This window comes from Pleurodeles waltl, chromosome 3_1 (assembly GCF_031143425.1).
Source record: "Pleurodeles waltl isolate 20211129_DDA chromosome 3_1, aPleWal1.hap1.20221129, whole genome shotgun sequence".
NCBI lineage: Eukaryota > Metazoa > Chordata > Amphibia > Caudata > Salamandridae > Pleurodeles > Pleurodeles waltl.
In genome coordinates, this window is record NC_090440.1 from 765,302,178 (window position 1) to 765,326,365 (window position 24,188).

At 42.0% G+C, this 24,188-nt stretch overlaps 1 protein-coding gene across 5 annotated transcripts in view; it reads right to left on the reverse strand.

Moving 5' to 3' along the window:
- BMAL1 (basic helix-loop-helix ARNT like 1) overlaps positions 1-24,188 on the reverse strand; it is a 573,964-nt gene that overhangs the window by 370,502 nt on the left and 179,274 nt on the right. For 3 of the 5 annotated variants that reach the window (XM_069223570.1, XM_069223574.1, XM_069223572.1), the window contains exon 3: positions 7,106-7,230. The gene's annotated coding sequence lies outside the window, so the exon portion shown is untranslated. Of the gene's footprint in view, positions 1-7,105; positions 7,231-24,188 lie in introns of those variants that run through there. The other 2 variants (XM_069223569.1, XM_069223571.1) reach the window with 1 other exon arrangement.

Consider the following 24,188-nt stretch of genomic DNA (forward strand, 5'->3'; position numbering starts at 1 on the left):
ATTAACAATTTTGCAGTCAGCACTACAGTCTAAAAGTTTGAAATTATAAAGACAGTTAGTAACCTCCAGTAACGCTTTTTCTAGTACATACTTCATACTTCAACTGCAGACTTCTCCCTTGTGAATATCCCCAGATGCCAGACTGCCTCAAGAAACTCAAAAACAATGCTCCTGTGCACTGATGTCAGTTTCTTTCATAAGCTTGTCCATGCACTCAGAAGTGGAGCTCGTCACCAGAGGGAAGATTCCTAAATTGGGACTGTAGGAAACTGCTTTTTTTATTGAGGGGAGTGGAAACCCTTCTCAAAAAACAACCACAGTCCTTGTTAGAGTGAACCACAAAGGTCACTAAATTATCATGTGCTTTACCCTCTGGTGGCTTGGCACTAAAGCAATCAGGCTAAGCATAGAGTTAAGGATTTATGCAGCACACAAACACAAAGAAAAATCCCACACCAATTTTGAAAACTAGATGAAATTTTAATAAATGACAACAAAACTAATTAAATCTAATCAGTAGAACTATATCTGTGCGCAAGAGACAAGAGCAAAGTCAAACATTACCAAGATGGAGTGCAGTTTGGCTATAAGAGGTGGATTGGGCCTGGTCTCGGCTTACTTTCGGTATTGAAGAAATTCTTAAGAGAAGTTCCTGAGAAGATACAGTTCAGTGGTTCAAGGTAGCCAGCGGTGTCTGAGGAGGAAGAAGAGGCATGGTCGTCAGGGATCCGCTGGACAAAGTTGTAGTTAAGATTCTAATGTTCAGACTTTCACTTTTTTTTTTAAATTGAAAATCTCCAGAAGGATGAGGCTGTAGCTGATGGGATCTCCTGGAGGCTGGACACCCCTTACGAAAGCTCCTCCTGAATAGGATTGTCTGCTGCACAGGAGAACATAAGGGGAGCTACCACAAGCCAACCCGACAGGTGATGCTCCTTGGGTCAATTGGTGAGTAGGTAGATCCTGGTCTTCTTTTGGTCTCAGGCAACTTTCTGCACTATGATTTAGGCTTTGGCTGGAGAAGAACCTTTGGTACCACTTCCAAAGGTCCAGGACTGGAGGGGTACTACTTGGGGGGTAGTACTCACTCCAGGTAGAGGTTAGGAGCAGGGGTTAAGGTCTTTGGAGCTAGTTATGTCCCTGTAGCTTACAGAGGAGGCCAGCCAACTAGCCCTTGAAGTCACCATGGTAGTCCTGGGATCAAGCAACAAGGCAGACCTCAAGCAGTATGGCAGCCCTCTGAGGGTAGAAGGCAGGTTTCAAGCAGCAGCACAGTCCTCCAAAGTACAAAGCAGGTTTCAAGAAGCAGGGCAGTCCTCTAAAGTACAAGGCAGATCTTCTGGGGGTCCTTCGCAGGTCCAGGAGGTATACTGAAGAGTTGGTCTAAGGATACAAAATGTATACTGGTACCAGCCTTTGAAGTGGGAGAAACGCCTAGGTTATCCCCTATATGGTTCTGGAAATGTCTTTCCTTCCCCTACCCAGGCTCCGAGTGGTCTATGGTGACAAAAGGCTAGTGTCAAGTTCATTTGTGTATGTTCTGGAGGCAGCCCTTTAAAATGTAAGTAGGGCAGGGAATAGCTCTGCACTAACCACCCTATTAACACCTAGAACCCCTGTCTGGGAGGGATATACAAAGGCCAACTGCCAACTATTCACAGTCATGTGACTCAGGATACAGGCTGCAGGCACAAAATGGTTAGGACAAGAAAATGCTAACTTTTTAAAAGTGGCATTCACAGAATTGTAACTCAGAATACAACTTTGCCATTAAAGAGGATTTTAAATTGCTAATCTTTGGAGACCAACCATGATATTTCCACCTGTGCCCAATTAAACATTATCACTTTTGCAATGTAAAAAGGTAACCCAATGTTATGCTATGGGAGAGATAGGCCTCACAGTAGTGAAAAGCCAATGAGGAGTTTTTCACTACCAGGACATGTAAAACCTAAAAAAACACATGTCATGCCCATTAATACAATGCACCTTGCCCTATGGGGTGTTTAGGGCCTACCTTAATGATGATGATGCCTATGTATTAAAATAGGAGGTTGAGGCCTGGCAAAAGGTTTATTTTGCCAGGTGAATGGGCAGTTTGAAACTGGACACAAGCTGCAATAGCATGAGACATGTCTTAATGGGCCACCCAAGTAGGTGGCACAAGAAGTGCTGCAGGCCCACTAGTAGCATTTAAGTTACAGGCCCTGGGCATATGTAGTACCATTTTACTAGGGACGTATAAGTAAATCAAAAATGCCAACTGGGTGTAAGCAAATTTTACCATGTTTAATGCATAAAGAACTCACACTTTAGCATGGTTAGCAGTGGTAAAGTGCACAGTCCTAGTGCCAACAAAAACGAAATAAAAAAAACAGGAGGGGTGAAGGTAAAACGTTTCAAGGTGACCCTGCCGAGAGGGAAAAGCCCAAAAGGGAACGTTTTAGAAGGAAAAGGAGACCATTCCACATAACAGGGAGATGGAGAGGGCAGTGAGGTATCTACAGATAGACAAAGTATCCACCAGAAAGTGTGTTACCAAAAGTATGAACTTTTTCTTCTGAAGGATACGTCAGACTGCAGATTCCTTACTTTGTGAAATGATACGACAGCAGTACCCCTTAAAGTGTTGGGTCTGTGGAATGGCTCAGATCAAAAAGTCCTGCAGGACCGATTTGGCAAAATGTCGACCCCAACAGACTAAACTGTCGAGGCAATTGTGCTTTGTAAATGTGTGCACGGATGCTCATGAAGCAGCAGTCTGGCAGATATCCAGGACAGGCACTCCACCTGCCAAAGCGGTGAACACAGCCCAGACTCTGGTGGAATGAGTTCTCAGATCTTTTGAAGGCTACTTATGAGTCAATGCTTTACAGATCTGATTAAAGAGGACTACCCATAGAAATATAGTCTGCTTCTGCAATACCCTTTGTTTTTTTGCTCCAGAGAACCCCACCAAGAGCTGAATGTTCACCTGATGGCCCTTGCAATGTAAAAGCTAAAACAATTTTTGGAGGGGGGGGTCTAAGCAGTGGAGCCTTATTTCCTCTTCCAAGGCCTGAAGTGGAGCAAAGAGTGACAGAAGAGTGACGGCTCTAAAACTAGCTTGTCAGGAAAAGAAGCTAGTATGAGGTAACTGAATGCCAAAAGCCCAAAGTTCACTCACGTATTTTGCTCATGTTATTACAAAAAGAAAGACCGTTTTCAGCCAAGAGCTGTAATAGATTAATGTAAATTGGTTCAAGGTGGTACACATTAGTAAAGTGAAAACCAAATTTAAGTCCCATTGTAATATTACAAATGGCTTTGACAGAAACATATGCTGTGAACCTTTTAGAAATCTCATCACAACAGGTTTTTTAAACAAGGGCGGCTAGCCTGGCAAATCTCAAAAGGTGAAAAGGGCCAACATGTGACCTTAAACAGTGCCTCCTTGCTGAACCAAAGACAACACGAATAACAAAACATCCAACAGCTTGGCTTGCAATGAGTTTATCTGGCGGATGCTGCACCAAGTCAAGCCCAATGATCAGCGTATACTGATTTTGTGGAAAGATGCCTGGTGCCAAGATCACATCAAAAACTTCAGAAGGCAGACCAAAGGTGATCAATCTCTAGGCACGGCGGTGCAGTTCATGTAGTCATGGGTGCAATACCCTGCCCTGTTGCCATGACAGAAGGTCCTACTGAAACAGCAACCTGATCAGACGTCAGATGCTCAAGTGCAAACGTTCTCAGCATCTGGTCATTCATGATCTTCTTCATAACTTGGGGCAGGAGAGGTAGCACTAAAGATAAGTATGCAGTTCCTAAAGGAAAACAGGAAGAGCATATGCAGGTCAGGACCCCGGAAGGGGGTAGCCCCTTTTAGGAACAAGAGCCCCACACACCCCACAGGGTGCCAGGCTTCATCATCGGGCAGCTCCAAGTTGGACTGGCACTGAAATGCCCAACGGGCCCCGTGTAGGGGCTCCTTACCGCAGATCTTTTTAAACTGCCAATGTGTATGCTTTTGTAGTCTCCTCTGAAACCTGGATGGCATTTGGCCCACTGAGACTTCAGAACCCACTGTAGTGCTTGCATGTGACATCTGGCAGGGTCTGCATGCAGGATGCAGGAGGCCAGAAGGCGAAGAAGCCTTAGAGCCAGCCTCATTGAGAGCCAGGGCATAGGCTGAAACATCTGGATCCTCATCGGAATGTTCTGGACATAAAAGCATACTGTATCCAGGATGGCTCTGATAAAAGGAAACATCTGAGAAGGAGTCATGTGTGACTTTGGCAGGTTAATTGAGAAGTCCCAACAATGTCAGAAGTTTTGCCTTCAGTTAGACTTTCAATAGCAAGCCAATGAGGTAGAGGAAGACTGGTACCACTGATCTCTGAAAATGGACAGGGACCACCACAACCTCTTCAGGGAACACCCAAGGGGTAATGGTAAGGCCGAAAGGGCGCACTGTCCTTCGGCACAAGAGAGTAGCAGAAATAAAACCCAGTCTCCACTTCGGAGGATGGTACCTTCTCTATGGTTCCTTTGGTAAAAAAAACCTGCACCTCCTGGTACAAAATGGACAGATGGTCCACCGAAAGTTGCCTTGATGCAAGTGGCTGGTGTGGCAGGTCAAAAAGGAACGGCTACCCTGTTGGATGATTGGAAGGATCCTGTCAGACGTGACGCCCTGCCACCCCTAGAGGTGCCATACACAGCCTCTTACAGCATGGTTGCAGAAGGAGTGGAGAACAGAGATGTATGCTGCCCCTGATGATCTAGTTGTTGTCTATTGACCCCTTGGCCCAGGCGTCAAATGGCTGGGAGGCCTGTTGTGCAGGTGGCAGCACCTGGTGCTGCTTGTACGCCAAGCCACTGGCATATTCCCGAAAAAGAGCAAAGTTGTGGAGAAGGTGGTCAAACTGGTACAGACTGCTTTTTCGCTGAACAGGTGCGATCTATCCAAAGGCACGTCCATTAAGGATGCCTGTGGCTCTCATCCACAAGGGGCACCGAAGCTCCATACTTGTGGCAATAGCTCAACCTAAATAATCAGTGCAGTATAGGCTTGATCAGATGACAAACTGATCCCAAGCTGCATTCCAGCCATCCTGAATATCTTGGGCTAAGGAGGCCCATGTGTCTTTTGAGACTACAGGTAAGATGTAACCAACTATGTCCCATACTTGACGGGCCTAGCGTCCTAGGAGACAGATGGAACTGACAGACCTGGCTGATGAAAACATTCTGTTGCCAAATGTTTCCAAGTATTTGGACTCCTGTCTGGAGGAGCACTCGGAAAGGCATTAGGGTTCAAACTGCTGGTGGGCGCTTGCCCCACCACATTATCATATTTTTTTTTTTTGTTTTAAGTAGGATTGCAGTGAGCTGATCTATGGTGACATGCAACTGTTGGCCGGTGGCCCACAACCTGGTTTTGCCCAAGGGCATATTAGGGCGGGCCTCACTGAAAAGCAGAAGAGGTTTGGTCAGTGCCTGACCAGGCTGAATGACCTGAGTGAAAACAGTTTTCACCTCCATAGTGGAGAGGTAGGGCGGGTCAAGAAGCTCTCCTAAGGACTGGCACTAATGATGTACTCTCCTCAGTCACTGGAGCAAGAGGGGAAACCAATCCAACTGCGGGTGAGATATCAACCCCAGTAGGATCTTGCAGATCCACATACTAATTTTCCTCATTATAGGGTGGGGCAAAGTCGTCCACATCACTCCCATTTTAGGGAGTGATTTAGATATTGGTGGATGGATGACTGGCATAACAGTGACGGATATCCCATCTGCTGAAATTTAACTCCTATGGGAAATAATGTGATTTAGATTTTAGCGGACAAGATATACATCACCTTTGAAAGGTAGTAACCCATCCACTAATATCTATATCAGGCCCTTATTCTCCGTATGGCTGACTAGTTGGCATCCAAGCCAAACAGATAGTGCAGAGTCTGTGTGTGACTGCCCAATAATGCTATTGTGCGAGTCAGAGGGGTTGGGTTTTGGCCGTGTCACATGAGGATCAGAGCGCAGCCTCGTCAAGCTCAAGATGAACTTGGCTCGGTGCTGGACACAATAAGTTGTGGATCCTCCTAAGGCACTGGGGGGTGTTGATGCGAATTTGACTCCTAAGCAACTGTACCCAAGTTGGCAAGGATGCAGGTGCACAACACTGGTGCATTAGGACTAGGTTTGGAATCAGCCCTCTGTGGAACGGGAGCAGGACATTGCGGCATGGTGATGCCCTTACCCGAGAGCAGGACCTGTGTGCAGTCTTGCAGTGTTTTGCAATGTAGAGATTTTCCCCACTTCCTCACATAGCTTTCAGATTCATCTGAGCACAGTTGCTCTATCCTTGGAGTTGTGCGCCTAACCCCAACACCAGAAGCACACCTCCAACAGATCGGACACAGACATCTGTTGGAGGCAGGCCCTGCAGGATTTAAATCCTGTTTTAGGAAGAGGCATGTTTCCTTGCACACTAGTAGAATTCTGGTGAAAAAATCTCACTAGATCCAGATCTGCAGGCATAGTAAGAAGGGAACTGACGTGAATGTAAACCTTCAATACTGAGGAAGAAGTGTCACTGATTAAAGTTGGCATTCAGTAGTGTACGTAGAAGAAGAAAGCTATTTCTCAGCCAAATAAACAATACAATCGTCAGGGGAGGGGTAAAAAAAAAAAAAAAAAAAACAAGAACTGAAATCGAGCAGCTGATGACACACAGGTAACAGCAGTCATATGAACAATCACAATACGCTGGCCTAGTTTAAGAATTTTAAATTGACAGCATTGTTTGCGAAAGCCTCTTCTAATCCAGCTTGTAGTGCAGGCAAAAACCCGAATCAACCAATGTGAATAGGGGATAAAATGACCAGATAGTGCGAAATATGTTAAGGTTATTGATAAATTAAGAAATTAAATATTATCACTTTCTACTTTGCAGCACACTGAGTCACCCAGTGATAAAACTCTGCAAAATAAATTGCCAAGAGCTACAACTTTACTTTGTATTCGAATTCTAATGACAAATTATTAACAAATTCATTTTAAAATGACAAACAATAATTACAATAAAAAAAAAAAATTAAAAAAAAAGAGTTCTTACTGGAGATCTTGGAGCCTGAACACCGAGAGCCACCAGTTTGGTAGGATAGCCTGCTGATGAGGCAAAGGCAGCTAGTCACCTTAAAATGTGATTCATTCCAGACTGTTTCTCCACACTTCAAAGGCCTAGAGACAAAACAAAAAATCAAATACATCCGTTTGCACAGACTCACCCAACCTATAATCACAATGTTTGTTCAAGCGTCAATGTGCAGTATTTACTAATTAACTCATTAATGAATGTTCAAATGTTCAAACTCGTCAGTTGAAGGTTTTTCATTACAGAAAATATTCTTTGCTCCACAATATCTGAGAAAAAAGTATATATACATATAGAAATCACCTAAAAAACCCAAAGGTTATAGGGATATTATAATTAGGTTCTGAATTTACTCGCACGTATCCATGGAGATTCAGCAGGGGATGGCCGCAGGGCCTGGCTGCATAGCCCCCCTCCTTTGACCTGCAGGGGCCAGCCATGGGGAGGTGGTTGTCCCCAAGTCGCGGGGGGCATGTGAACCCCCTCTTTAATTTCAAATGTAGCCCCAGTGAGGGGGGTGGTCCTGTGGGGTGAGCTCTGCATGTCCCCCCAATAATTTTTATTATGTAGCTACGGGGAGGTAGTGGTCCCTGGAGTCCGGGGAGGTGGTAGGTCCCCTGGGAGGTGGTAGGGCCTGGGTAGGTGGAAGGGCATGGGGCCTGTGGAGGTGGTCCACAGGGTCCCCCAATACACATTCTGAACGTAGCCCCGGGGCTTTTAAAAGCCCTATGAAGGGGTCCCTGTGCACCCCCCTCTCTCCGTATTATAGTGCTCATGCTCCTGGGACTTGCCCCACCTTGGGGCCAAATTAATAAGCAGCTCAGGAGACTGTGCTTTTGAAAAAGAAATTTGCCAAATCTGCAGATCCATCTGTGGATTTTGCTGATAATTTGAAAAAAATAAATACTTTTAGGCCCTGCAGGGTCCCAGGGGGACCCCAGGACCAAGGCTAGGAAGTTAGGGTATTCGTACACTTCCCCCTTCCCCCTTCCCCCTTGTCTTTTGTTTGTGTTTTTATTCTGGACTTGGCTGAAGCTGAGTCCCAACATGGCTGGCAACACTTCCTTTTGTACATGTCTGCTGACACTTTAGAGGCAATGCACATGGAAGGCAAAGGAGATTCTTAAAAACAAAAACATCTTTGGGAATATCCGCATGTATCAAAATATGTATATTTAGCTAGAACCAGCATTACCCAATAAGTGTATTGATAACCCCCTCATATAATGGTGGGTGAAGCACCACATGGACCTTTTACCACCTCTTTTCCACCCAGTGCTTGGGATTCTCAGATTATCAAATAAAACCATTAGTAAATAAAATCTTTAGTAGTGGCAAGGAGAAGATGCACTTATTGAAGCAAACACTATAAATTCAGTGGCTGAGACTTGAAAAGCCTACATAGGAAAACAAGAGCAACCCAAATGCTCACGCCAACCTGGGTGTAAACATACTAACAAACACAAGTGTTCACGTGAAACTCATTTAGAATAATAAGGAATAAAGCAGAACTTTCTGTACTTGAATCAATCACCATTAAAACGTTAACAATAAAACGGTATACATTCTATTTGGAACAAATCCATCATGAACAAAGCAACCAGTATTAATCTTACATTTTAGGCAACATTTTTATTCATAAAAAACAAAAAAAAGAGGAACTTTCTTGCACCCCAAGTAAGGAAGACCAAAACCATAGCAGAAAGAGGTTATAACAATTACAAAGTGGTTGGTATATTGGTTCACAAACTTAGACAGCCACAAATGTATACAAATGCATTGGTCACATGAGTAATTCCCCTGTTTGATAAGAAAAACAACAGGTCTGTCCTTTCTGGTGTCGACAGAGTTTCGACCCTATATGAGGCTATCAGGGTCTCATCAGGACTTAAATAATGTGGGGGACTGAAAATAAAGGGGGAAAAGAATAGGGGTAAACATTAGAATCTTCCTACGTGTTGCATATCAAGGACCCAGATTACTTGAGTGTTGGAAATATCCCTTTCTGCAGGGTCATCCCCAGATGTTTTGCTTTCCTCCTTCTCTTATTCTGATCCTGCATTCATAAATTTTAATTTATAACTCATTCATAATTTCAAATTATCGTTTTGTTTTTTCCCTTATTATGTGTTTCATTGGTTGTCTCCTTATGTTCTTTTAAATCCTTGGCAGTTCTCTGCCAGTCATGGAGAAGACACTGTTACCATGTTGTAGACAAAGAGCACCTGCACTTTAGCACTGAATAGCAGTGGTAAAGTGCGCAGAGTCATAAAGCCAACAAAAACAGGATCAGGAAAAGATGAGGAGGAAGGCAAAAGGTTTGGGGATAACTCTGCAGAAGGGCCATTTCCAACACTCAGATAATTTGATTTCTTGGTAGTCAACATGTAGGAAGATTATAATTTTCCCCTATTCTTTTCCTCCTTTTTTTCAGCCCCCCCAGCTTATTTCAGTCCTGATAAGACCCTGATATTTTCTCATATTGGGTCAAAAGGCCATCGACACAAGAAAGAGCAGACTCGTTTTTCTTCTCACACAGGGCAATTCCCCATGTGACCAATTCATTTGTATACATTTGTGACTGTCTAGGTTTGTGTACCAATATACCAACCACTTTGCAATACTTAGAACCTCTTTCTGCTTTGGTTTTGGTCTGCCTCACTTGGGTGCACTTACTACTATCTCACTCTTCTACTTATATGGAAAGTGTCTCTTTTTTCCTTGTTTTTGATTAATAACAATTTTGCCTAAAATGTTTGATTAATATTGGTTGCTTTGTTCATGATGGATTTGTTCCAAATAGAATGTATACTGTTTTGTTGGTAATGTTCGAATGGTGATTGATTTAAGTGAAGAAAGTTATGCTTTATTCCTTATTATTCTAAGTGAATTTCACATGAACAGTTGTGTTTGTTAGTATGAGACTTGAAAGGGACAGTAAGTAAAATAGGTCTGGGTTAATGTGCTACTCTTTATACTGGTTATAGTTCTTTCATCGTCTCAATTTCAGAACTGAAGCATTTTCAATATTATATACAAAGAAGCCATGCTGCTTATTTATCTTAGGCAAATAACGACTCTAGACAAAGCCAATAGTCCTGGCTTGTTGTAGTTGTAGTGTTACTTGTATTATATATCTGGATGCAATGACGGAAAGAAGCAGCAAAATACCAGTGGGGTGGCACACTACGCTAACAACAGATTTTTAGCTTACATGTTTTTAAGCCACGCTCTTTATTGTATTAGCAACGCAACTTTGAGATCCCCCTCCCCGATTTTTCATCCCACTTAAAGCCCTGGCATTAACTCATTAAAGCCAGACACATAACCATTTAAAAACTGTATTGAAAAGACCCATGAAAGGCAGAAGGCAAGGAAGCCTTGGTTATAGTTCTTAGTTTTTTTACATGTCTATGGCCTATAACACAGGCTCTCTTGCGACCTGACCTTCAATTCACTTAGAAAGGAAAACAGGACTGTACATGGGTCACAGGAGCCTTCATTATAGTTCAGCTTTTATTTCATCAGCACTGATAATTAGCCACTGGGAGGGAGTGGTAGGTGGTAAGGGGAAGGAGTGACAGACAGGGGAAAGAAGGAGGATTGGGATGTAGGAACAAGCAGATGCAGGAGGAATAAACGGAGACACACAGGGAAAATGAAGAGCAACATACGGGGAAATGATGAATGAAAATAAGGAGGGGTGGCAGGAAGGTACAAGAGGAAGGCACGAGGATGAGAGTGACACAGCAACACACAGGGTAAAGAGGAAAGCGTAAGAGGCGTAACAATAGTGATTCACCTGAAAAATGAAGATCGACTCACAGGGCAAAGAGGGAGAAGTAAGGAGGAGCAAGAAGGAGCAGACATAAAAGGGGGAAGTGGAAGGGGCAGGTACTAGACATGAGATGAAAGAGAGGCCTTTAGCTGTAAAGGTTTCGCTCATCACTTCAGTGCAAGTACTGGAAACTGAAAGCTGCACCCCGTAAGCCAACAGTATCACGTGAGAAATACTCCTCTGGGCAGTGCCAAGTATGTCTGACAATGTTTCAAACCAATGAGTGAAAGAGGTTAGTCAAAAAAGTCAATGATTGAAAGGGGCTGACCCAGAGTTCCTTCTAAGTATATTTATTTGACACAATAGGTCTGATTGCAGAGGAGCCCAGAACTACAAAATTACCAGCACTATTATTCCAGCTCTTGAGGGTCATTTAGGGTTTGGCGGAGCACACGATCTGCACTAATTCAGCAGGTCTCACATACAAATCTGTGGTTCTTCCCCCTCGTTTTAAGGTTGTGGAACCACTAGAGTTGTAGCAGAAGAGTCTAAACTAGATCTGCCATCCAAACCTGTGACTGGTGGCCCACAGTATGAATGCTGGCAGGCCTACCCTATTTACGGCAGGCCTTCAGAGATTAATTTCTTCAAACCATGACTGTCCCAACATGCCTGGTACACCCTGGCAGGAAAATAAAACAATGTCTTAGATGTGCAGGGAGAAACGTTCATGCATTTTAGAAACATTTGTATTTTGTTTCACAGAAACAAACCAAGGATTTGCTTTGGTGCTGAGTGGCCACCATACAATGACAGCTCACCTACATTATATTTGTAACAAACGTTCCCCAGTCATGTTGGTGGAAACACTTTCATCATAAATGCTCCAATATAGTGGCAAGCAACTGAAAAGAGGTAGGTGGTCTGCTGCTAGGTGGGCAGAGGGGAGCATCTGCCATTTTAGCATGCTGGTGGACTTCATGCTGGAATCTAAATGACCCCCTTAGATTTTGTATTTTGTCGTTTACAACTGGCTAGAAATTGCCTGCTTTAGTATGGAGGACCAGTAAGATTCTAAAAACAGTAAGAAATTAAAATGTAAATGTACTTCGTGTAGCCCATCAAGAGTGCATGCGTAGGTGTGTGATGTGCAGAACTTACATGCAGAAAGAGTGACTCATGCATGGGTGACTATACAAACAATGTAAAGAGAAAGTATTCTTTTTAGAATCTTCACAGTCTGTGCTACTGGTGCAGGCAATTCTGGGATTAAGAGTCGGACTGACACAGGGATAAAAACAGGTTACATAGATGAGATTGTGCTTCTACATGTTGCTACAAAAATGATGGGGCTTAAGGGATGTTGCCAGAAAGCAAGAGGAAAGTGAGCTTTCACCTCACCTCATACAGCATGTGGGGGACAGGAGTGAGTACTGATCATGAGCAGATGCCAGCTACTTGAATTTAAAAATGGAAGAAAATCATTTGCATTTCTTTATTACATAAGCAGGTTTCTAATACAATATAGTAGAGAATCATATTGAATTGTAGCATTTGCATTGCGCTTTCCTACCGTTAAGAAGATCTCAAAGTGCTTTGTGAGTGGTCGAGAAAAATAGTAAATCGGGCTACGTGTGCTAAGGTCTATGTGGGATGTATTTTGTGCATGAGTTGCGGAGGTGTGTTCCGACCGATCAAAAGCAGGCTTCTGCATGGATTTAAGAGTGGTCTGAAGCAGAATGATATGCTAGGAATTGAGTTGTATTTGCATTTACTTACCGTATTTCCCTTATCATGGTTACCATTGTCAATTCCAATGTTGACTGTTTTCCCTTTTCTTATGGTGATTTGCACACCCGTTCATTGTGTGCATTTCTTCTTCACAGTGATATGGACATCTTATTTACTTAGTGCATGTGGCGTGTTCACAGTTGTGAGTGGGACTTAGAACAGTCACTGCTAAACTATTCATGTTCATTGCCTATTCACGGTGATCCACACACCATGTTCTTCCATTTATATATTGGATATACATATTAACTAAATTACACTTTGCGCTTAAAGGATAGCGGGTTGTGAAACTGTTACAGATATATTGAATTACAAAGAACAGTACTCTTATTTTATTGCATTCGTTTTTTTATTGTGAGGATCAGCAACGCCTATATAACATTATGCAGAATATCCTTTCGCTTCCTGCTTTTCTTTTAAGCCCTGGTTTTCCCGATATTGACTGGGGCCAATGGAAGTTGGGCTTTGAAGTGTATCTCAATGAGATAGAAGGGAATTATTTTACTCAAAAGAAAAAATCTCCCCTTTTACAGCATTTTAAGGGAGATGAAGGCAGAAAAATACTTAGACTTAAACACTTGCTACAGCAAACTGTTTTCGGGCAAAGTGATATGGATGATGAGTACACTTCTGCCATCAAGATGTTGTACTGCTGTTTTAAACCGCACAAGACAAGTTTTACAGGTGTTAACAGTTGCCTGATGAACCTATAAAAAGCTTTGTGGGTGCAGTACCAGTCCATGCTTCTACATGTGAATCAAAAACTTCTGAGGATGAGTTAATAAGAAACTAGATAGTAGAGCGCAACAACAATAACAAGATCCAGTAAACTTTCCTGACTACTAATAATTTAACTTTAGACAAAGCTACAGAGATAGCTGCAGTGCAGAGATAGTAAGTGCTGCATCATATGGTGGAGATGTCCATTTCTAAGCAATCTAGTGTCTGAGGTCCAGGTGGTGGACAGTTTTTCTAAAACAAAAGTTAGAAAAAAATCTTCAGAGTTGAAATCCACCCTCAAAGTTTGCTTTCATTGTGGCAGTACCAATGTCTTAGGAAATGGAACTTGTTGTCCTGCTGTGGATAAGACATGTAGCTACTGTAAGAAAGGCAGCATTTTGCCAAAGTTTGCTAGGTCTGGAAAGAGGGAGTTTCCCAAAACTGTAAATGTGGTTGATGAGGATAAAACCAGGGCTGAACATTCTGATTCCAATGATGAAAGTGCGGTGCTGTATTTAGATTGTGTGCTGATAGATGTGGTAAAGACAAGTGGTAATTTAGTGTTCAAAATCGATTTGGCTACTATCCATAGACCATATTGCAGGATTGGTTTGGGTGAAATTTTGTGGAATAGGAGTATTTGAATGTGTGGTGTGTGCAAAATTCTTAATGGGAGACAAGGTTCCCTAAAGTTGTTATCAGTACATTGGGAAAAATTAAAGGGTTCAAGCATAAAATTCAACTGAAGGCGAACGCAATTTCAGTTGTACATTAGGTTAGAAGAGTACTACTCATTTTTAGACAGGAGTTGCGCAAAGAACTTGACTCATTGTGCTCTTGAGGTATAAATGAACCCATAGAAGAATCTGACCGATTATCACGTGTGGTATTGGACTGCAAACCAAATGGATCCCTGAGAATGAGTGTAGACTTGAGAGCGTTGAATTCTAAAATTTGGGTGGTCGTTCATCCTTTACCGAACATAACAGAGATGCTGACACAGAGCAAGTATACCAAGGTATTCACAACTTCAGCTATAGCTTAGGCATATCATCAAGATTTCTTACATGAGGATTTCCGTCACTTGACTTTATTTGTGACCCCATGCAAGTGCTTTCAGCTTTAAACCTACATTTGTTGTATTTCTGCAATTAATGGTGAGGTTGTTTGGTGGCATGCAATGCTTCTAGATCTCTTTTTTTATGCAGAGAATTACGCGACCATGATAAGAAGGTTGCCCAAGTGCATTCTGTTTTGGAAAAGAGAGGAATTACTCTCAAAGCAAGTTTGGAACATCAATTGTGGGGTATTTGGGCCACATATTTTCTGCTCAGAGTGTAGAACCAAAAAATAAATTGGTCAGGGCTATTGTTGAAGCTCCCGTTCCTAATACTAAATATCAACTGTGTTCTTTTAAATGGGTTTGATGTGTTTTTATTCCTGTTTCATTCCCAGGTGTGCGGAGAAAACACAGAATTTGCACGCATTACTGAAGAAAGGTGAGAAATATATGTGGAGCCAGGAATCTATAGGGGAGTTCCAGAAGATAAAGGAGGGGATTGGTAAGGCTATTCCCCTCAAACCATTTGACACATGTGATCCCAATATAATTATGACTGATGCCAGCCAGCATGGTTTGGGCGCTGGCTTGTTACACAGAAAGAATGGTGAAGATGAAGTTGTCACATTTGCCAACTGCAAATTTGCACACTGAGAGGTGCTGAGTCTTCCTATTCTGTGATTAAGCACGAAGCCTTGGTGTGCTGTGGGGGAAGCAAATCTTTCCATCATTATCTGTGGTGGGTAACAATTAGTGGTTCAGGTGGATCTTTAACCAAGAGTAGACTTGTTTACCAATAAGGAGCAGGTAAGGCCACACTTAGAATAGCAAAGTGGCAGTACAGATTATAAGACTTTGATTATCAGGTGAAGCATATACCTGGTGTAAAGAATATGTTGGCAGACTGTTTGCCCTTAGATAACACAGCTGAGAATGAAGTAAGTGATGATGAAAGAATTATGATTAATGAAGTTGGGGTTGCCAGTAGTGGCGCTATTATTGAACAAAAATGGTTTGATGCACTTTCAAAACATGAGGTGTCAACGGAGGTAATGAACATTGTGATTAAGGGTTGGCCTAATTCAAAGAAGGCTAATGCTGATGTTGATACTTTTAGACATGTGTCAACTGAGCTCATCATTCTCAATAACTGTTTCAGACGTTTGGATGTGCTTGTTTATTCCAAAATCTTTGAAGAGTAAAGTGGTCGAATTGGCACATAAAGGCCACATTGGAATGAGAGCTATAAAAAGGAAGATCAGATTATTATTTTGTTGGCCTGGTTTGGATATATCAGTGGAACAGTTTGCAAGACACTGTGTAAGTTGTGTTGTGAGTGACAAGTCACTGGGCCGGGTGTGATGGGGAACGTACCAGTTCCAGAGAAGGCTTGGTCAAAGTCGGTTGCTGATATTATAGGTCCATTTGTGTTAATGGCAATCACAACAAGTTTGGTATCGTTCTGATTGATTACTATTTGAGGTGGCCTGAAGTGAGTTTGGTGGACAGGGTGTCTACATCCAAGGTTGTCCAATTTCCTGAGACATTGTTTTTGAGGGAGAGAACTCGTGAGGACATGCTAAGTGGTAATGAACTGCAATTTGTGTAATATTTCTCGTAAAATTGTGGAAAATTGCTTGTAAAATTTTTAAACCAAACATGGTACTACATTTGTGTCAGATACCAGAAATAATGGTCCGGAGGAGAGATGTAACAAGGTCATTAAGGAAAACATTCAATTCCATTTTAGTCTTTTGTCTGTGCAGAGAGCAGAGGTGACTGAGAGAACGCATGAGGTAAAAACGCATGATGATGTAAAAAGGACAACACAAATAAGACCTACTAGAAAAAGTGTACTGCCTATTACGTTTAAGCACTATGTGATGTCTTGAAATTGATATATGTTATGTGTTTTTTTAATTACTCAATACTGTTAAGAAAAATGCTTTACTTGGTTTTCAGTCAGGATATAATGTAATTATTTTTGCCGGCTGTTGTATGTTAAATTCTGTTCGTTATTTAAGGGGGGAATTGCTGGGTCTTGTATCTGGCGACTTGTGTTATGATGTGAGCTTGATCTAAATGTATGCAATGTGAGAGTGTGAACTGGCACTGGCAGTTGCTGATGCATCTTTTAGGTTATTGGGCACATAAAAGGATGCTCAATAAAATAACTTAAGTTTATCTCATGTAGACAGCATCCTTTCAAAAAGACACCACAGGTTTCTGACTCTATTGGGTCAGGAGCAGTTACGGAACCCCCAAAGGAAACTGTAAACTTAAAGAATTAAACGACACACATACATACATACATACATAGGTATATAAGATCCACCCAGGTGCAGTGATGGTATGACACGAAGAAAACAGACCAGAGGGAATCAACAGCACATCATTAGATATAGATGGCAGAATACCTAGATATTTTTGTTCAGGGAACTTAAATACCACCATATGTACATGAGGATGTTGAGATGGAAAAAACAGTGTTTTGTGATCTAGGCACTTAAATGCTACTAAATCAGCATTTAATTGATAAATTTGCCCAAAGGCATCCTATAAACAATACCAAAATGCAACTGGAAGCGCGTTTCTTTATGGTCTTATATATCTATCTATATATATATATATATATATATATATATATATATATAAAGACTAAAGGAATTTTAAGTGTACTCATCTGAACAATTCAGCACATACAAAATAAAACTGTAAAAAATGAAACATCTCAAAGTATACTATTAAATTCTAAGACAAAATGTTACCATTGTGGTGACTCCATTACTCTGGCCATCGTTAAAATCTAAACTGCTTTTTATTACCAGTAGATTTCATACCCGTAATTTGGGGAATACAATTCAAAACATGAAAGTAATTGCACAATCCTTTGCAGGCAGCAAAAAACTTGCAGGAGATGCTTGCAAATTACCAAGAGATGTGCAATATTATTGGGACATAGGCAGTGCATCCCGTTTCATAATGTTGTTGAGAGGAAAATGTCTGATAATCTTATCGCAGAAATCTTTGTGCCGCTCTGCACTTTTAACACCACATTAGTATATGTAAAGGGACACCAATTAATACTGTTATTATTAAGAATGTTTTAGTTTCTAATACTAGAAAATACATAAAACAAAATCAAGACAGAACTGTATGCCAGGCCCTCTGTGGTCTCCACTCTGGAACAGGATGTGTTCACTTTTTTTTTATTTCGGCCAAGTGACAGAGAGCTATTTGAGTGGTATAGTTCAAAGATAGACTGCAAGAAGGGAGATAGCTGAATCTAGGACACTGGATTTAGAGAGAGAGTCTATGCACTGTTTAACATGTGTGCAGTGTCTTTCTGTGTTGTACAGCTGTTAATTGTAAGCTTGTCAAATTCGTGTTAAGTAGTTCATTTTAGTAGTTTGTAAAGCACATGGCTACCCGAAGGCCTCCCAGCACTAGAGCGGAAGCAGAACGACAAGGAGGAAACATATGCTGTGAACAGAAGGGTCTTCAATTTCTTACGAAAGGAAACTTCTTGACTATCCTGGCGGAGCTTCAAGGGAAGTGAATTCCAGAGATTTGAGGCTCTAAATGCTAAAGGCCTCCTCATCTTGCTTTCTTAATCCGTGGAATGTTTATTAGGGAGACGGTTGAGGATCTAAGAGCCCTTTGAGGAATGTAGGGAGTTGCAATCTGTTTAAGGAAGACTGGACCCTTACTATGCAGAGCTCTGTGAAAAGTGCAGAGGACTGTGAAGTTGATCTGTTGTTCCACAGGCAGCCAGTGAAGGGAAACTAAAGAATGTTTTGCGGACAGGTGTCTGGGAATCTTCATAAGTAGGCATGCTGCGGCATTCTGCACCACTTGAAGTCTTTTTAGTACATATCGAGGTGAACTCAGATAGAGGATATTTCCATAGTCCAGGCGTGAAATTATGAGAGTCTGAGTGATTAGTCTTTCGGCTTGAAAAGGAAGTATCTTAAAGACTTTTCTAAGAAGTCCTAATAGACTAAAACAGGTGGCTGCCAGATTTTTAGATTGATAGTCCATAGTCAGGTGGAAGTCCAGCCAAAAACCCAAGGACTTTATGCTGTCTCTTGGTGGAGGTAGGCCTTCCAACCCATCGGGGAGCAGAGAAGGGGATTTGAGTGAGGTGTAATTACCCACCAGCATGACTTCTGTTTTCTCTTCATTCAGCTTAAGTTTACAGCGGACCGTCCATCTAGCTACTGCTTGAAGATAGGGTGTCAGATTGGGCTGACCTGTCTTAGAGATGGTTGAGAATGAGAAGACCAGCTGTGTATTGTCAGCATAGGAAACCAGTGACAAGCCGTAAGGTTCCACAATCTCATCTGGGGGGGACATACAGATATTAAACAATGTAGGGCTGAGAGAGGAGCCCTGGGGAATGCCACACCTGAGAGGAAGGCTGTTGGGGAAAAAAAAAAAAAAAAGAGCGATCAAGAACTTGAAAGGATCTATCCCTCAAAAAGGAGGAGACCCATTTCAAAGCATGCCCTTTGATGCCTGGTATGAAGCAGAATGTTATGATTTACGGTGTCAAAAGCAGCACTTAGGTCCAACAGAATAATGGCGGCAGCACCCCCTAAATCCAGTTGTCGTCTAGCTTCTTCGACTACTATCAGAAGGGCAGTCTCTATACTATGTTGGGGTCTGAAGCCCATTTGAGTATGATGAAGGATCTTGTGTTCTTCAAGAAAACCTTACAGATGTCTATTGATATGTTTTTCAATCAGTTTATCTGCTATAGGCAGGAGAGTAATTGGCCTATAGTTTCTCAATATGGATGTATCTAGATGAGGCTTTTTAAATAAAGATTTAATGATAGCATGTTTCCAATGTGACAGAATAAGGCCTGTTATTAAAGACTCATTAAAGGGCTCTAGTCAGAGCAGGAGCAATCATGTCTGAACCTAATGCCAAAACGTGAGGACGGGCAGTGTCCAGTGAAGATCCTGATTTTATAATGTGTAACAAGTTGGTTACCGATTCCTCCCTAGGGGACGGAAAATCTGAGAGGATCTCTGGAGTTTAGAGCTTGAGCCTGGCCTGCAAGTTCGTCATTATGGGTGGGCATATATGGAGAAGCTAAATAGATGTCTAGAATTTTCTTTTGAAAGAAACAGGCCAAATCATTGCTATGCTCCTTCGAGGCTCCAGTGAGATTGGTATGAGAGGGCACTTGAATGATTTCTTTAAATATTGAGAAGATTTCTTTGGGAGAGTTGGAGGACTGATATATTTTAGATGCATAATATGATGACTGTGTGGCTTTATTTTCTGTATGAAAGTGCCTAACTGCTTTCTAGTATCGTAAGATTTCCTCCACTTTCTTTCAAGGCATTTACACTCCTTTTTTTAGCAACAATAGTGGTGGAGTGAACCATGGTGATTTTTTATGGCCTGCACCTCGGTTGATAGTTTTTATTGGTAGTACAGAGTCTGAGGATGAGGAGATCCTTTGTTTGAATTTGTGAGTTGAACTTAGGGAGGAATTAAGGAGAATGGCTCTAGTGTGCAAGGGCAGAGGTCCATTCCTTGTAATTTAGCTTAGACCAATGCCGATCGTGTAACTTGTTTGCTAGCCGACCTGTGTCAGCAGCGGTATTGGATATCATGAGCCTAATTAAAAAGTGATTGGACCATGACAGATGAAGGGGTGTCTGAGCTGAAAGTTCTGAGATGTTGCTGAACACAAAGTCGATCATATGACCTTTGGTATGTGTAGGACCATTAATTATCTGTGTGAGACATTAGCACCCCAAGGTGGGTAAGTAGTGTTTTAGCCGCTGCATTACTTGGTTCATCCGCGTGAATATTAAAATCACTGAAAATAGTAAAGTTAGATTTCCTGCCAACTAGATCAGCAACTTGTTCAGGAAGAGCTTGAATAAACCTATCTTGAGGTCAAGGGGGGCAGTAAAAAAGAGCCCCAGAGAATGTGAATGAGGGTTCACTGCTAGGGACAAGGACATGCTTTCACAGTCCGGAATTATCAGAGGTTGAGAGAGACATTTAATAGTACCCATTTACTTGTTAGTTTCTGCTTTTGCAGGACTCTGTATCATGTACTTGATCTGTTTGTGAAATATAACTTACACAAATATTTTCAGTAGCTCTACCAGTTAAAGTCCAAAGTATACTTATTCGATCTTTGAATAAAGATCATAAAAGAGCATAAAACATGCAACATAATTACACAAAGTCTCATCATGATAGCAAAATTATTACTAGGGTGACCTAAGAAATCTTGATTTACGATTGTTTAAAAACATTAAAAAACAGAAAAATCAGCCAAAAATATCAGAGCAAAGAAGTAAAGATAAGGACGTTGTTAAAAGCAAATACCACATAATATCAATGTTTAGTTAATTTCCACATAAAATGCCGCTAATAGGCAGTTAACAGCTACCGGCCCATTACCCCTCCATTAATTTCCTTCAGAGTAGCAACATCCTGCGGAAACTACTTACTCTGAAGCAGGTATCAGCGCTGTTGTAAATTAATTAAGGCCTCTCTACATTTCTGTAATGCCAGCGGCTTCAAAATATGCTTTAGACACAGTTGAAAGTAGCAGCCATAAATTTTACAAAAGAACTTAAAATGTAGCATTGACTGCTCAGCCTGCCCATCACAGGGGCAGGCAGGGAGTTCCCTGGCCCACACAGAGGCCTCTTATAGAAGTCGTCATGCATTGCCAGTCCTGAATCTGAAAGATACCTTTCCCACCCCAAAAGAACCAGTGTTCGATACAAAGCCATATATCTAGTAGCTAGAGTGATAAAATAGTCACGAACGGAGTGCTAATCAAAAGCCTCCTCTATCCTTTGAGAGTGGAGTACTCTGGGGTAGCAAGACTTAACCAGCCTTTTATCCTGTCTGCAGAGAGTATCAGAGGAGCAAAACAATGTCGGAGACCAATATCACTAAAGGCTTTGCTGACAAACTTCAGCCAAGGGATGGAAAGTCCTCTTTCAAGTCTAAGACAATCACAATTAACCTCTCTAGTAAAAGCTGCTTCAGGACTGGACCACACACTCACCCAAAACATGGGAGGGGCCGATTTAATTCTGTTTGAAACGCAGTTAAGGTTAAGTTCAGAGTTTTAAACGTAGAGAGGGCTGGTTGGAGGAAGATTCAGAATAGATCAACAAAACTCATTTCCTTCCACTTATAGTGAGGAAACTGTATGGTACCCTAAAACCCCTGCTTCATACGTGGCAGTTTGAACACACTGTAAATTAATAATCTTAACAGAGGGAGAAACAGTACCCTGCCTTCTGTCCGAATGAGGTTGAAAAGGGCACCAGTTGCCCTACTTAATTTCATGCACACTGATTTTACATCAGGTTGCAAAGAGTTGGAGGGGTCAAAGGTGATACCTAGATAACAGAACTCTGTACAGAGCTCAGTTTCAGTTTTAGAGGCATCAAATATCTCCTGTCTGTCTCACAAGCTATTACGTGCAACTTCACACAATTCATAGTCATATCTAGATTACCCATGAATGAAATAAAGGATTCAACCAAAATACATAGAGAGCAAGGTGCCTGAGCCATTAAAACAACATTATCAGTGGAACGTCCTTGGTAGATGTAATCAGGTGTGAGCATAAGTCTAACATAAAAAATGAAAAGCAAGGGTGCTACCACGCAACCCTGTCACACCCCATTGGCCAAGGGAAATACACCCGAAAGTTCTCAATCCCGACTGCATCACACTCTGGGCCCCTAAATTCTTATGGAGACAATGTAAAAAGTTTACCAAGGGAACTTCGATCCTCAAAATAATTAGGAACAACCAAATCTTTGCCCTATTCACACGGTAAAAATCAGAGGATAGGTCTATAAAGGCCAAGTACAACGGGCAGCACCTAGTAACTCACAATCAGGTGCAAGTACAGGCACTGCTCACCTGTACCAAGCTGAGGACGAAATCCGTATTGCCATGGGGACAAGATGTTATTGTCCCTAAACAAGGACTGCAGACAGCTGAAAATGACCCTGCTGATGATTTTCACAGAGCTGTCAAAAAGGGAAATTGGCCTATAACATTTTGGAGCTCTTCTTTTTCCCTTCTTAAAAAATGTGAACTCTTACAGAGAGGGCCCAGGACTTTGGGACCTTGTGGCATAAAGAATTATTAAATACATTAGTAAGCATGGGCCCCCATAGATTCGGATTACATTTAATTAGGACCACTGGGATCCCATCAGGGCCTGGAGCTTTACCACCCAGGCTGTGGGCTATGGCTTCCTCCACTTCCTCTAGGTAGATCTGAAAGCGGGAAGCACCCTATCGTTTGGCACCTTATCAGTGAACAGCTGATAAACTGAGGTAAAAATGCCTTACCCTGTTCCTGGCCGGAGATGTTATAGACCAACAGTGGATTAAGAAGGGTATCTCACGGAACCTGATCACCACCTCCCAAAGTATTTTGCTACTGTTGTGAGGTGCTGCAAACTCCAGCACTTTCAAGTCTTTCTTATTCAGAAAGAGCTTCCTATCTCTAAGAGACCACTTAAAGACTTTCCTGGCCTCTCGAACCTCTCCATCGTCTCTTGGACATGCCACCAAGGCCGCCCTCAAACGGCGGTTAGCCGGAGAGCAGCTGGCATAAAGCCATCAAGGGTGTTCTGAGGGTGAGTGACCTGGTTTCCACAGATGGTTTTTAATTGAGGAGCAAAGAAGTTAGTGGCAAACAAATTAGGCTTCTCGTGGGTCCTCAGTAAGGCACCCCAAAAACAATGCCATGTGATTTTTTAAGGGAAGACCAAGAATTGAACTGGGGTCTTTTTGCTGCCAGACTAATCTGCACCCATCGCTAAATGTTGGGTTTTGTGCCCCCTATCAATGGTTATCTCCTACCCACAGGAAAGACTTTTTGCACTGAAAGGCATTGTGATCTCTCCATTCACTTTCAATGACATTACTATTAGCTCGCCGATGTAGGTGGTGCCTAGACTCAAAAATCTAATCGATAACCGATTGGCGCCGCCATTGGTGCGTTTACTAGGTCTCTCACCTTGGAAATGACTGATCACGTCCACAAGATCCTGAGAAGCGATGTAATTCATGAGCTCCTTTCCTCTGGAATCCAGCGGGTGGCTTCAGCTGCTGAGCATACTACCCCCAGGTCTACTGGTATACCCCCATGTTTCGTGTTAAAATCGCTGCACACTAAAAATTGTGTATGAGATGCAGCACATGACCCCAGTCAGTTCAGGTTTGTAACGAAGCAAAAGAATTGTTAACAAAATCATCATTATAGAAATGAATGAAATAACAGGGGTCTGGAATTTAATAAGATATCTATTTGTCCATGTGGCAGGTTGCTTCTTAAATCTACTTGTCCTGTAAAAAAAATCTACTTGGCCCTTTGGTGCCATGTCGTTCGGCAACAAATTATAGCAGCAATCTCATTATGTAAGAGCCCTGATAATAGCCTCTCTGATTATGCCAGGGCTACTACTAAGGTAGGCTTCAATCTTGAATACTTACTACTATAGCAATTTCCTTATTTTGCCACCTTTGTGCAGATCTACATACTGGGGCTGGAGGAAGCAGTAAGCAATAGTTCCAGGGCTGGAATGCCATTGGGTCGGCAAACCCACTAACTTGCACTTAAGGATTTTCACCAGCTCTTCTCTAACCTTTTCTCATACTGAGAAAGGTAGGAAATTT